Source organism: Carcharhinus amblyrhynchos, chromosome 4 (assembly GCF_965287045.1).
Source record: "Carcharhinus amblyrhynchos chromosome 4, sCarAmb.v2.hapA, whole genome shotgun sequence".
NCBI lineage: Eukaryota > Metazoa > Chordata > Chondrichthyes > Carcharhiniformes > Carcharhinidae > Carcharhinus > Carcharhinus amblyrhynchos.
This window is the reverse complement of record NC_137327.1, coordinates 41,838,304-41,853,114: the sequence shown is the minus strand read 5'-3', so window position 1 is coordinate 41,853,114 and position 14,811 is coordinate 41,838,304.

Below are 14,811 nucleotides of genomic sequence, written 5' to 3'. Positions count from 1 at the left end.
CCCCATTCCGACATGAAGAAAGACAACTTTGGCAAGGTACTAAGGTACTGATGCTGGCCTAGCAATGATGCCAGCATGATCAGTACTTTCAGGAAAGGGGAAAAAAAATCCAGTAAAAACAGAGATCTTTGTTCTATCAAAATAACTCCTATTTAGAGCAGCCTGAACATTTTCCGTGGTATCAGGTATGTCATTTTAACTTGCAATGCAGAGCAAAAATAAGTAATTTATTGTGTCTACTCTATGGGCAGATTTCTAAAAATTGATCTCATGCAAAAGGTGCAAACTACTTAATTTTACTTGAATTTGAATGCTGCAAATTTTGGTTATTGTTTAGAATGAACTTCAATTTTCAAGTCAATTAAGTGCTTTCTTCATGTGGTTTTCAACATTGACGAGCACTGTTCATTTATTTGGTTGAAGGCTGCGGCAGAGGTGTTTTAAAGGGAGGAAGATTGTGATAACTGCCCTTGTCATGGGACTTGATTGTGCCTGAAGGCTTCCAGGCCATAGTCCACCAAGCTGTACTCATTGTTCTTTTCCATTTAGTGAATCCAGCCTTCTGGATGTTGGGAGAATTGCCTTAGTAGCTAGTCACACCTGACTTATTCATACTCAAAAAATATTCAACATAAGTCCAAAGATGTGCAGGTTAGGTGGACAGGCCATGTAAAGTTGCCTCTTAGTGTCTAACGATGTGTATGTTAGAGGGATTAGTGAGAAATATGTGGGGTTATGGGAAAGGGCCTAGGTGGGATTCTCTGTCGGAGTGTTGGTGCAGATTTGATGGGCTGAATGGCCTCCTTCTGCACTATAAGGATTCAGTGATGCTGTGATTCTATGAAGAAACACCTTGGTCTTCTCCATCTTCAACTTTGGGCATACTCTGCTTCACCAGAAGGCTGGAACATGCAGACTGCCCACAAATAGTCACCCAAGCCAGGAATCAAGCTCAGGTCCCTGGCACTGTGAAGCAGCAGTGCTAACCATTGTGCCACCATGCTGCTCTATTGTGTGATGTAACAATATCAACATGCTAAATGGCCTGACTATATAGCACCCAAAAGAGTACATAATCAGCAGCATAATTATATATATACCACTTCAATCTGTAACATCATGGTCAAACACAGCTCTCATTCATCCATCATTATCAAGCTGGGACACCGGGCAGTGCTGTCAAATGGGACGAGTAGAAATGCATGCCAAGAGTAATACCAGGAATCACTTATAACAAGGCAGTGATCAGGCAAAGGTATAATGCAGGACTATAGAAAGATCTACGTCATCTCATACCCAACAGATCAGAGCATGGCTCTTGGAGTACATCCATTGAGAATAAGCAACTAGTCAATTATTGGGAAGACAAAACTTTATGAACATTTCCACCTTGTTTATGATTGTGCCCAGTATGTGAGTGTGAGAAATGTGGTTCAAATTTTTGTAGACATCTTCAATCAAAAGTGATGAATAAATTATCCCATTTCATCTCCTCTAAGATTCCCACTATCATAGATGCCAATGTGCTCCCAAATTGGTTCACTTGATGATACAGTAAGAGGTGGCCTAATGCACTGGACACAGTGAATGCTTTATATACAACTTTTAAAGAAAAAACATTTTAAGGAATGTGTGCATCCTTAGGTAGACCAACATTTATTGCCCATCACTAGTTCCCCTTGAAAAGTTGGTGGTGAGCTGCATTTTTGAATTGATGCAGTCCGCAAGGTATTGATGCACCAAAAGTGCTGCTAGAGAGGGAGATCCATGATTTTGACTCAGAAACAGTGAAGGAACGGTGATATATATCCAAGTCAGGATAGTAAGTGGCTTGGAAGAGAATCTTCAGTTGGTGGTGTTCCCAGGTATCTGCTGCCCTTCCCCTTCTAGCTACGACGGTGCTGCCTAAGGAACCTTGGTGAGTTCCTGCAGAGCATCTTGTAGATGTTACACACGGCTGCCATTGTTCATTGGTGGTTGAGGGATTGAGTGTTTGTGGACGGGATAGCAATCAAATTTGTTGCTTTGTCCTGGATGGCATTAAGCATCTTGAATGTTGTTGGCATTGCACTCATCCAGGCAAGTGGCAACTATTCCATTACACACCTAATTTGTACCTTGTAATTGGTGTACAGGTTTTAGAGAGTCAGGAGGTGAGTTACTTGCCACAGGATTCCTAGTATTTGACTTTCTCTGGCAGACACAGCATTTACATGGCTAGTCTTGTTAAGTTTCTGGCCAGTAGTATCACCCTGGATATCGATAGTGGGGGATTCAGCAATGGCAATGCCATTGAATGTCAAGAGGTGATGGTTGATCTCTTGTTGGAGATTGTCATTGCCTGACACTTATGTGGACAAATGCTACTTGCCATTTGTCAGCCCAAGCCTGGATATTGTCCAGTTCTTGCTGCATTTGGACATGGACTGATTCAGTATCTAAGGAGTAGTGAATGATACTGAACACTGTGCAATCCTCAGCGAATATCCCTACTCCTGACCTTATAATGGAAGGAAGGTCATTGATGAAGCAGCTGAAGATGTTCAGGCCCACCCTGAGGAACTTCTGCAGGAAGTTCTGGAGCTGAGATGATTGACCCTCATTACCACAACTATCTTCCTTAGTGCCAGGTGTGACTTTTTTGTCCTGATTCCCATTGATTTCAATAAGTCTGCAAAAGAGGAAATTAAATCATTTTGAAGAAACCAAAGCTGTCAATTAGGGTTAGAGGCTATATAAACATTGTGGTTAAGAACAATAGAGATACTTGAGATGCAATCAAGCATGAAGCGATGCATAAATAAACACAGCTAGCTGGAAGCTGAGTAGAAATCCATTAAGCTATCAATGGAAACAACTTCTAATGTGTTGCACTTTGAAATTGACAAAAATCAAAGTTTCAAATTTTTCAGCTTGCTAGGAAGGCTTGGAGACTGCAAATCAAAGCTATGAATATATTGGGGCTGAGTGCACAGCTGTTGAGAATGGACCCCCACCCAAAGGCAAAATTTACATGTCCTTTCTGTCAGAGGATTCCAAAGGTGTCTGCTCACACCTGCAGTTTCTGACAAGGAGAAAAGAAAATCTCTGCTGCAGAATGGCAAGCTGCAATGATTTAAAATCCTGCCAGGTGACCAGGGGGCGTGGAGAATAAAGTGCTCAGCCAATCCCAAATTTGCACAGTTGACAGGCAGGAATCCAGATGTTGATCACAGAGATGTCTGAAATTGCCATGCCAGGGTGATCATCAGGTCTGTCCAGGCTAGAAGAGGCAGTCCAGCCATGACACCCCTCATCCTGGGAGAATGGTTAGGTCAATCCCTTGCCCCCAGCCCAAGCACACCCAAACCCAGGACTCTTACGGGATCCTTTTTGGCAGCCTGGCAATGGCAGAGGGACAAATAGCCACTGGGCCTACCTCATTGACCCTCTTGTGGCCCAAGCCTCTAGGCCAGGATGCCTGTGCAAAGTTATCAGAGGGCAGTGCACTGTTGGCACTGCCAAGCTACATTGCCTGAAGATGGGCCTGAGTTGGGGTCTGAAGGGGAGGGAGAATGAGCTGGAGTCTGGGGGAGGGGTTGAGTCACCTTCATGTCTGCATAGTGCAGGGGGGGGAGAGGCATGACCCATTACTTCAGTGTTGGGGGGAGGATGCCCATCTTTACTGAGGGTTTGGAGGTGCTCCCTAGGACTTTCAGGATCTAACATGCCAGGTTCCCAGTGGTGATTACTATTACCAAAGTCCCCCGACCCAGTTCCTGCTGAGGGTTGGTTGCACGCCCAGGCTGGGCAGGAAGGGAGGGTTGCGGGGGAGGTGAATTAGCATCAAACTTGACAATTGTATTACAATTAGCAGGTTTGCGAATATATCGGGTTGCCACGCCAGGAACACAATCGGGGATTACCGGTCAGGTGAATCCCAATTGCCTATCGGGAATCATGGTTTATGGCTGATAACCCATTCAGCAGGAATCAGGATTCCATTTGACAGGAGAATGCACCATTAACTCTGCTTCTCTCTCCACAAATACTGCCTGAACTGTTGAGTTTTTCCAACACTTTCTCTTTTCATTACGGATTCCCAGCAACCAAAAGATTTTTCATTTATAAAAAAAGTTGCTCATAATTGCTGTCAGTTGACCATATTGCCACCAACACATTACTATGGGAAATCCTTGGTATCTGTGGACAGTTATCCATAGCCCAACTATCTCCTGCTACTTCACGTAGAATCATAGAAAGTCTATAGTGGGGCCATTCAGCCCATTGAGTCTGCACTGACAACAATCCCACCCCAGGCCCTATCCCCATGACCCCACATTTATTTACCCTGCTAACACCTCTAACCTATGCATCCCGGGACACTAAGGGGCAATTTAGCATGGCCAATCAACATAACCCGCACATCTTTGGACTGTGGGAGGAAACCGGAGCACCCGAAGCAAACCCATGCAGACACAGGGAGAATGTGCAAACTCCATGCTCCATGTAGACTGTGACCCAGGCTGGGAACAGAGCTCAGGTCCCTGGAGCTGTGAGGCAGCAGTGTTAACCATTGTGCCACTGTGCCACCTATGTAACCTTCCTTTATCATAAGGTTACAATAGCGGATTGCTTGCTGTCAATCTAGGAGGATTCTGTTCCATTTAGAATTCTATCCTAAAATCCAGACAAGGATATCTAGACGAGGTATTGAACTGACAAGTGGTAGACAGCATTTGTACCATGTGAGTACCAGGTAATAGTAATCTCCAGTAAAGGAAATCCAACACATCTAATCCCCTGTGACTCAACCATCGCCAAATCTCAGATCAATAGCATCTTGAATGTCACCATTGACCAGTCATATCAGCAACATAGCTACTGGAGCCATAGAGAGAATAGGTAAACCCAGTAAGGGGCTCACCCTCCTGTCCATGATTTACCCAGCTTGATTCAGAAATGTGATGGAATACTCACCAGTTGCAGTTGCGGCAATATACTCAGAAGCTCAGCACCATCAAAGCCAGGGCAGTTTGCCCTGAAACCTTACACTGAACACAACCCATGACTAGTGCACTATAAAGCAATATGTGTAGAAACAGGGCACTTTGCAGCAATTCACTAATTTGACTTTGGTAACAATTTCCATCCCTGTGATGGCTATGAAAGACAAGAGCGACAAAATCATTGCAGCAATATCACTTGAAAATCCCTTCCAAGTCATCCTGACTTTTGATTTGATTTGATTTATTGTTGTCACATTTATTTTAAAGTTTACTTATTAGAGTCACAAGTAGTTTACATTAACACTGCACTGAAGTTACTGTGAAAATCCCCTAGTTGCCACATTCTGGCCCATGTTCGGGTATACTGATGGAGAATTTAGTATGGTCAGTGCACCTAATGACCTTTGGACCGTGGGAGGAAACCGGAGCACTTAGAGGAAACCCAAGCAGACTCAGAGAGAATGTGCAAACTCTAGACAGACAATGACCCAAGCTAGGAATTGAACCAAGGTCCCTGATGCTGTGAGGCAGCAGCACTAACCACTGCACCAGGTATATAGTGATAAGTTTTGTTTCTTGCGTGCTATACAGCCAAAGCATACTGTACATAGAGGAGGAAAGGAGAGAGTGCAGAATGTAATGTTTGTATTCATAGCTAGAGTGTAGAGAAAGACCAGCTTAATATAAGATAGCTGCATTCAAAAGTCTGGTGGCAGCAGGGAAGAAGCTGTTCTTGAGTGGGTTGATACGTGACCTTAGACTTTTGTATCTTTTTCCTGAAGGAAGAAGACGGAAGAGATATATCCAGAGTGCATGAGGTCCTTGATTATGCTGCCTGCTTTTCCGAGGCAGTCTGGGCATATGTAGACAGGATTTCATTCTTTATCACAGAGTCAAAATCTTGAATTTCCTACCTAATACCATCATTGGTGTATCATCAGTGCAAGGTGCGATGTAGTTTCAGGGCAAGGCATATCCTGAACTCAGGCAACTGAAGACAGGTACCTAGAGTGGCTTTACCAGCTTCTCTCAAATAAAAAAGAAGCCTCGTCCCACCTCAGTTTTTCGAGACAGAAAGCAATGTGAGGGTCTGCATGTTACATGTATATGGAACATCTTACCTCTTGTACATGTCTCTCTGGCTAATGCGAGTTGATTCTCGTCATGTCAGCACTGGTGCATGCCTGTGTAAATGGACAGAATGGTTGAACTGAATCCAGGTAATTTGGATCAGATGGGTCAAACTGCTATTGTATAAATAGGAATCATGTCAACTAGAACAAGGTCTAGAGTTTCTCTGGCATTTCTGCCACTGCCATCAAACCTCATAAAAACTCCTGTGTGCCCTATTTGTCCTTAGTGTTGACAGTGATATCCTGTACTGTGCTTATGCCTCTGCTTGACAGTTATACCCTGTGGTGTGTTACAGTATCTCTGTTGACAGAAACATCCCTGTGGTCTTCTGTGAAGTGCCAGATCAAGTAGTAATTGATTTTTAGACCAAGGAATGTAGTTTCCTTAACAACCTAGTGTACGTGCTAAAAATGTATTTTAAGATCTCTTTTTAAAGTTGGGATAAATACCGCATCTTCTATTTGCATTAATTGTGCTGATGTTAGTAAAACACCTAACTACTTTGATTACTTTTGCAGATGCAAGTGTTTACTAAAGAGTTTTATAAACTATAATTCTCTTCAACCATTTTCATTTTAAATATCCATGCCACTTTTGTTAGGCACTCACTATATCCTTAATCACAAAAAAAATCAGTAAAATATTGCAAGGGAATATTGTATATTTTAAAATATATGAATACTTGGATTTGTAAAATACATTGTTTTCAGATTTAATATCAAGACATTTAGATGTTTTGTAACTATGTTCTTTTAGCTTAAGGGGTTCTTTCAAAATGTAAAAGAAAGGATCAAATGGAACAGTATATCGGTGAAACCTAGCGCTGTTGAGAGCACGTTAACTGAAAGGTGGGCTCACATCTCTCAACTCCTCCATAAAAGCTGTAACCTAAATCTACTATACTTGATCGAGCTTCCTCTGCCTTGCAGGTATTTGAATACAAATGTGTCTTTCATGTCAGTGATTGAGGGTCTAAACCCTGCAATAAATGAAACATATAATCTCCTTGATTCCCAGTCACATTGCCCTTTGATTTTCTTCTGGTTATTTTACCCCCCTTTGTCCAAATGGCAGAGTCAGATTTCCTTTGGAGAATATAAGAATGTTCGAGAGAGTTTATTTTCTATTGTTAATGCATTGATCTAAAGACTATGTTGACTGTTATTTAATTGCTGCTATCATAATTTCAGAGAGAGCACATAATAGTGCGATTTCTGATTTGATGCTCGTTCTTTTATTCTTCTCTAGCATATGTACAAGACCAAGAACAAAATTCAATGAATTTCATTGAACTCTCTGATAGAACTCCAAAACTAACCCCTTCTTTATTCTCCATCCATGTGATTTGCAAACTCTTCCATTCGAATACTTTGTGATGTTAAAAAATTGTCTTTTCAAATGTGTCAGGTATGAGACCGGTGCCAAATCAAGGAAACAAAAGGCATCGTGTAAAGATCTTTTACCCTATATCTCTTGTTAGCGATTAACATAGAGGATTTTATTTCATTTTCAGAAATAGCTACCACGTATTTGCACTTATGTGCACAATTTATATGCCTCTGCATTTTTGCTCTGTCACTTCCATATTCAAATGTGTATAACGAACGACATGGCAAACATCTATTCCCAGCCAAGCAGTTTAAGCTGTTGTGTTGCAAATAATGACCACCCAAAGTGCACCGAATACCATACCTTCTTGTTCATATATAATCTGGAGTTGCAACAAAATGGATATTGTCTGATTTTTTGGATTCTTGCCCGACAATGCACAAAAGTCTTTTGTTTCAATTGAGTATTGAAACCGATAGCATAGAATTCAGCTTAAAGAACCAGAACCATGGTTCAAAACTCAGTGCTATTTCTGCAGCAGCATCAAATGTAAAAAGCGCTATATAGGCTACACCACTTCTGAATGTAGTTGACCCACTCTTACTTGACATTTGAGCACAAATCCAACTATTGCTACAAAATTAAATTAGAAAATCATGACTACATTTCTGCTATCCCTCAATTGGAAGCATATGATTCAAAGGCACTGAAGCAAGCAATGTAAAGTCAAGGTATCAGTTTTATTCTTATGATGGTCAAAATCGAACATGAATCTCCAAGGTTTCTGCCAGTTTTTTCCATTCATGCTGGATTTTTCAGTAGTTCTTCCACCATGATTACTAAGAGCCCCTGCAAGAATTTAAGATCCATTTTTGTGTTTGTGATTCATCATTTCATTTTACCACCAGTTCTATTGCTAGGATTTTCCAGTCCCCTCATAGCAGGTTTTCCCACAACTGAGGTGACTAGCCATTGGTTGCCAGAAGGATCTTCCAGTCCTGCCAAAGTCTACGGTGTTTTGCATAGCTTTCTCAGCCTGCTGGGGTGAGGAACTCGCTGTGGGAAGGATCAGAAAATCCCACCCTATATCTTGTGAAGGGTATCTACTTCACTGTACAAATATTTGACATGCTCATCCAGAGTGTGTGAAAGGCACGAACAGGTTCGTTCTTTTATTTTGGACTCGCAGAGATTGAAAGTCTTTGGCAAGACTTCTTGCTTTCCTGTTAACATTACTATTTCAGCAGTGTATGCAGATCTTTAATCTCCCAGCTTCCAGCAGGCTGCCTGGTGAAATATCGAGATCCGTTCGATAGCTGCATTCAGGTGGATGAACCAGATCATTAAAACCAGGAATTTGTTCAGGGGGCAGCAGGCTGGCTTGCGAGGTACCCTTGTAAATGGATGCGGCTCAAGCAAGAAGATCTTGATATGATGACAAGGACAATTTTACCCAATAAGTAGCAAAATGTAGGCCAGTTCCATATGAGTCAAAAGGCAGCCTCCCCAGAAATAACAGGCTCGGCAAGCATAGGTAGAAAAAGTAAAGAGAGCATTCAGTGGAGCGCATAACTCCGCAACACTCTGTTAACTCAACAGTATTACAATTAATTAATTGAGGCTGCATAATTACAAAGCTGAAAAAAAGAAATATTTTTATTAAGAGCTTCCATCTCACTAAGGAGGCCAATCCATATCCAGCAATCTGGTCTGGAAACTCTGCTCTCATTTTAACAACTATGTCAAAGTCCAATACAGTAGCCAAGACAATCCACAACATGTATATATTTCTTTTAAAGTCTATTTAGCCTAATACCTAATGTTATCAAATCCTTTAAAAAGATCTAGATATGCAGCTTTGCTAAAAACTAAATAGTTTTTCTTTGGGTCATACTCTATCTATGTACCAAGTTCAGCTGAAATCCATACATTAGTTTTTGAGATATATTATTCAGATATACAGGTGAGCAGACTAACAAACAAGGATGGAAATATTACCTGAATCCATCTATGGAGGTAATCAATACTATTTGTAGGACTAAGTAGACGTGCATACTTTTCAGGAAGTTGGTCGACTGAAGGCAATTGCTAAGCTGCACTAAAGCTTTTCATGTCATGTACTTTGCCCGAATAAGTGTGGCATAAGCTTACCTTGGTAACCTGAAACTAATTTAATGCCGATCCATTCTAAGCATTCTGGCAGCTTTTCCTGTGCGGTTCTGTCATTCTCACAACCAGCCCAGGGGATGATGATCGTGTACAACCTTACCAGAAAACAGGGGGAAATGCAAACAGAAATGTATAACTAAAGCTGTAATCAACAGAAATGAAGAAACACCTCAACACGGGGGGCAATCTAATTGCATAATATAGTTTATCTAGTGTAAGCATGGCATTTTGGAAGTCCTGCATTTATTTGATGTATTTTATGTCTCAGAGCGCTTTAAAGCCAATGAAGTACTTTTGAAGTCTAATCATTGCTGTAATGCAGGACATCCAGGAGTCAATTTACACACGGGAAAGTCTCACAGAAAAGTGATGTGCCAATGAACAGATAATATGTTTTTAGCGCTGTTGATTGAGGGATTAACATTGGCCAGGAAACTGATTTGATTTAATTTATTATTGTCACATATATTAGTATACAGTGAAAAGTATTGTTTCTTGTGCACTATACAGACAAAGCATACCATACATAGAGAAGGAAAGGAGAGGGTGCAGAATGTAGTGTTACAGACATAGCTCGGGTGTGGAGAAAGATCAACTTAATATAAGGTAGGTCCATGCAAAGGTCTGATGGCAGAGGGATGACGCTGTTCTTGAGTCCATTGGTACATGACCTCAGAATTTTGTATCTTTTTCCCAATGAATGAAGGTGGAAGAGAGTATGCCCAGGTGTGTGCAGTCCTTGATTATGCTGGTTGCTTTTCCAAGGCAGTGGGAAGTGTAGACATGTCAATGAATGGGAGGCTGGTTTGCCTGATGGATGGGGCTTTGTTCACAAACTTTTGTAGTTTCTTGTGATCATGGACAGAGCAGGAATGACACCAAGCACCGAGCGGAGAAGGATGAGAAGCAACTTAATAGAGGTTTATAAGATGATGAGGGGATTGATTGAGTGGACGTGCAGAGATTATTCCCTTGGGTGGATGTAGCTGTTACTAGGGGGCATAACTGTAAGGTTCATGGTGGGAGATATAGGAGGGATGTCTGAGGTAGATTCTTCACTCAGAGAGTGGTTGAGGTGTGGAATAGACTGCCTGCTGTGATAGTGGAGTTGGACACTTTAGGCAATTTCAAGCAGTTATTGGGTAGGCACATGGAGCACGCCAGAATTATAGGGAATGGGATTGCTTGATCTTGGGATTTGACATAACTCAGCACAACATTGAGGGCCGAGGGGCCTGTACTGTACTGTACTGTTCTATGTTTTATGTTCTAATCTTAGCGGACATGCTGAATTTCCTCAGCCTCCTGAGAAATGGAGAAATGAGGCATTGGTGAAATGGGGAGAACTCAATTTTTTCTTCAGAATAGTGCGATAGAATCTTTTATATCCACCTGAGAAGGCAGATAGGGTTTCATTTAATGCCTTACTTGAAAGCCAGCATCACTGAATGAACATAGATTACGAGCTTATGTCTCTGGAAAGGGTCTTGACTCTGTAACCTTCTGACTCAGTGGTGTGAGTGCTACCATGAAGCCTTGGTGACATGTATACCATCATAGAGTGCATCATAAATTTATCACATAGTATTTTGAAGTGCATGGACTGCTTAAAGATACTGCCTTGCAGCAGCACTTTGATTTATATTCTTTTTCAGCTTTCAAGAGTGAAAAACTAATGTGAACAAAATGTTTCCAATAATTCCTGAGTAATACACAAGAGCAACAAATGTTCCTGATGGGAAAAATGACCGTTTGTAACTGGATGGAGGTTTTATAGACATCTCCAAAGCACTGTACGTTTATAAAAATTATTGCATACTGGTTTAAAACCTGAAATAAAATCTGTTGTGAAAGCTTGTACGTTTTCAGACAGATCCCAATTGAAAAGTGAAACTGAGGAAGGAAACTGTTGCTAAGGAAACTAAGACTGAAACTGAGATTGGAAACCAAAACTTCCAGTAGACACTATACAAAAGGAGGCAGGTTTGTTGATGAAGATGATGATTCCAGTGGTGCACTATAGGCAGGCTGAAGAAGATGGAGGCTGGATCGAGAAATTGGGAATAAACAAATGCACAGCTGCTGCAGCTCTTTCTGTTACTGGAAGGTAACATTGCTACATCTACCCCATCCAGGCTGAGCTGAGGAGGGTCTGGAGACGTGTGCAATTTTTGATGAAAATAATGCCTGTGGAATACATACCCTGTTGTCGACTGGAGATCAAGCTGTATCCTCGAAGAAGAGAAGCTGAAATTGTTTGTAAGGAAGGCAGAGTTATGAAAGACCAGAGGGACTATAGAGGGATATGGGCCAAATGCAGGCAACTGGGACTAGCTTAGGGGTTTAAAAAAAGGGCAGCATGGACAAGTTGGGCCAAAGGGCCTGTTTCCATTCTGTAAACCTTTATGACTCTATGAATTATGACTGAATTTGATGATCTATACACTAAGTAGATGCTGAACCAATTCATAAGACATGCCTTGGTTGTACCTGCCACTTAATGTGCATTTTATGATTAATTCCCAATTGTAACTTGCCTGTGAATTCATAGTTACCTTAGACCAATTCTTAGTTTTAATTCTCACCCCAGATAGTATTCAGTGTTTATTTTGTTTCACTCTTATATAATAAAAATTATTCTGTTTTAAACCATGAAAATCTGAGATTTCAGATTTGTAAGAAATGGTTGCTATCCTTTTACCAAACCTTAGTCACAAGTCTGTGAAATGAGTACTGCAAAAGCTAGAGAATCTACATTATATTACATAGTAACAAGTCTGTATTTTCTTTGGCTGATAATGAGTATATATTTTAATTACCTTTTTACTGAAGGACGGCCTTAATGGTGAGAAGGAAGTTGGAGTCCACGAACACTGACAGGTCCTTTGATGTCTACTACTGCTTTCCAGTCACACCAAGAACATTTTTACATTTCAGTGGCACTTTATAAAATAACATATAAAAGGCTGTTTTAAACAAGTATCCTAAGATCTGTACAGCATTCCTCATCAAGCCACTCTCAGTCAAGCTCAAAGTAATCCTTTCTCTGACATTAGAGGACACACTTTAGGCCATCAGTTTTCAGAATTCTAATGAGTGAGGATTGGATAACTAGAGATACTGATGAGTTCAAAACCTGTTCCATTACTTGAATTGTATCAGTGTGTGATGTGGTCACACAGAACAATTTGCAAAAGTGCCATTTAAGAGAAAATGTAGAGAAGTGAATTGAAATCAGCTGCATAAATAACGGGCACCCTCTTTTGGGTTTTACTGTGATGATATTGTTCTAATTGCTCTTGTGAGAGTTATTTTCGATGTAACGCAGTAATTTATTTTTCACGATGTTAACCCAAAAACACTGGCATCATTGGCTGGTTGAATTTGAATTTGTGAAACTAGAATGTCACTGATCTAAAATCGTGGTGTCCACCAACGAAAGTACATTTTTTACATATTTTGTTAAAAGCGTTCTTTAAAATATGCATACCTATAAATTATTACCTATCGACATGATGTACCAGAACACATTGAAAGAATTTATTCTCAGCAAGTGATCATTCACTATCATTTCTATATTTATGTCTTAAGCTCATTTTTAATTTATAAGCCTAGTGAAATTAAAGATTTTTGATTTCCCATCAATCATGTTCTTTTGCAGTTTATTTACTACTCCCTGTTTCACCATATTCTTAATATTGGCACATTATTGATATGCAAAGAATTCGGTTTGAGCATATCTCATTTTACATTTAATGGACATAAAAAAGCCCCTTCAGTGTACATGGACAATTTCAACCATTTTTATCTTTAACGAATAGTTAATTAGAATTTTTTTGATAAATGAATATTTGGGTTATTCTGCAGTCCTTTTGTGCAGATAGCATGGTGCCGAACATGAGCAAGGTATGCATATTATGTGGTAAGCTTAGTACATTTCCATTAAGAATGGAGCTTAACATGCCTTTCACTGTGAAGGACAAATCCTTATGAACAGTGAGGCTTCTAGCATATCACTGACTTTAGTAGAATCTATAAATGGTTAAAATTTAAATTGTGGCAGTCTTGATAGCCTTTGGGGATTGAAATTTAAAATTGCACTTACGCTGGGTAGTAATCACCTATGCAAAACTACAATACTGCCACAAATTCAAATATATTATTTTCCTCTCTTGACAATAGTCCAAGCCAATCACTCACTCCATACAGGCCGTTAAAGACTTTGCCAAGTAATCGTAAGGTATTTATCTCAGAGAGATGCCTCCGTGAAGACAAGACACACCACTTGCTCACTTCAAACCAGAAAATGACAGTGTAGGCAAATCACCTGCCTGCGAGCCTCTCGTCTCGCACAGCTGTCCTACCCACTTGTCATCCTCTACTGACCCCCAAGAATGTCTTTGATCTCCTTGCTGACACCGGCAGGCCTGACTGTCATCACTCCCTTAGATACCCATCCCCAGTGGAGGTGTTGGCTCCCCCTTGCACCTGTCTGTGTACAGGTGTCAGTTGCTGTTTCTATTCTCTTGTATAAATGAGCAATATAGCTCTCAAATCCCAACATTCTGGTGAACAGGTGCAAGTGCTCAAATGACAGTCATAAAGGCTTTACATGCTCGCAAGTTGTTTCCAACTACCTGACATCCTTGTATTATTTATGTTGCTTTGATATATTAGTTTACCATGCGACTGCAGTAATTTGTAATGTCCAATTTGCTCAACTGATTCGCTATCTTAACCAGCAAGGGCATTATCTATATTTAATACTGCAAAGGATTTAATTCACGGTGAAGAATGACTTAAGATAAAAGCCTGGGATGTGATTAGCAAGGCTCCTTACAGCTTATGTCGTAAACCTTATATGCATTTTAAAAGGCCCCCAACCTTTACAGTCTTAGTCACTTATAGTCATTGTTTAATTTATAGAGGGATCTTACACTATTAAGAAAAGTCAAGCTGAAAAATCTTGAAATTCTTTCAGCTATCACAATGTTAAATGTGAACTGAATTCTAAGTATTCTAAGTAATTGTACCCATCCCCAGAATTTCTTTATCTTAAATTAGGCAGGGTGGTGGAATTCTCTGGATGTGCTCGCTCCAAAATCCCCCACCCCCACAAAGTCAATGGACCTTTATATGGTCCGCCCCCTCCCCTTGTCCCCCTCCCCCGCCATCCCCCGGCCCACCCCAC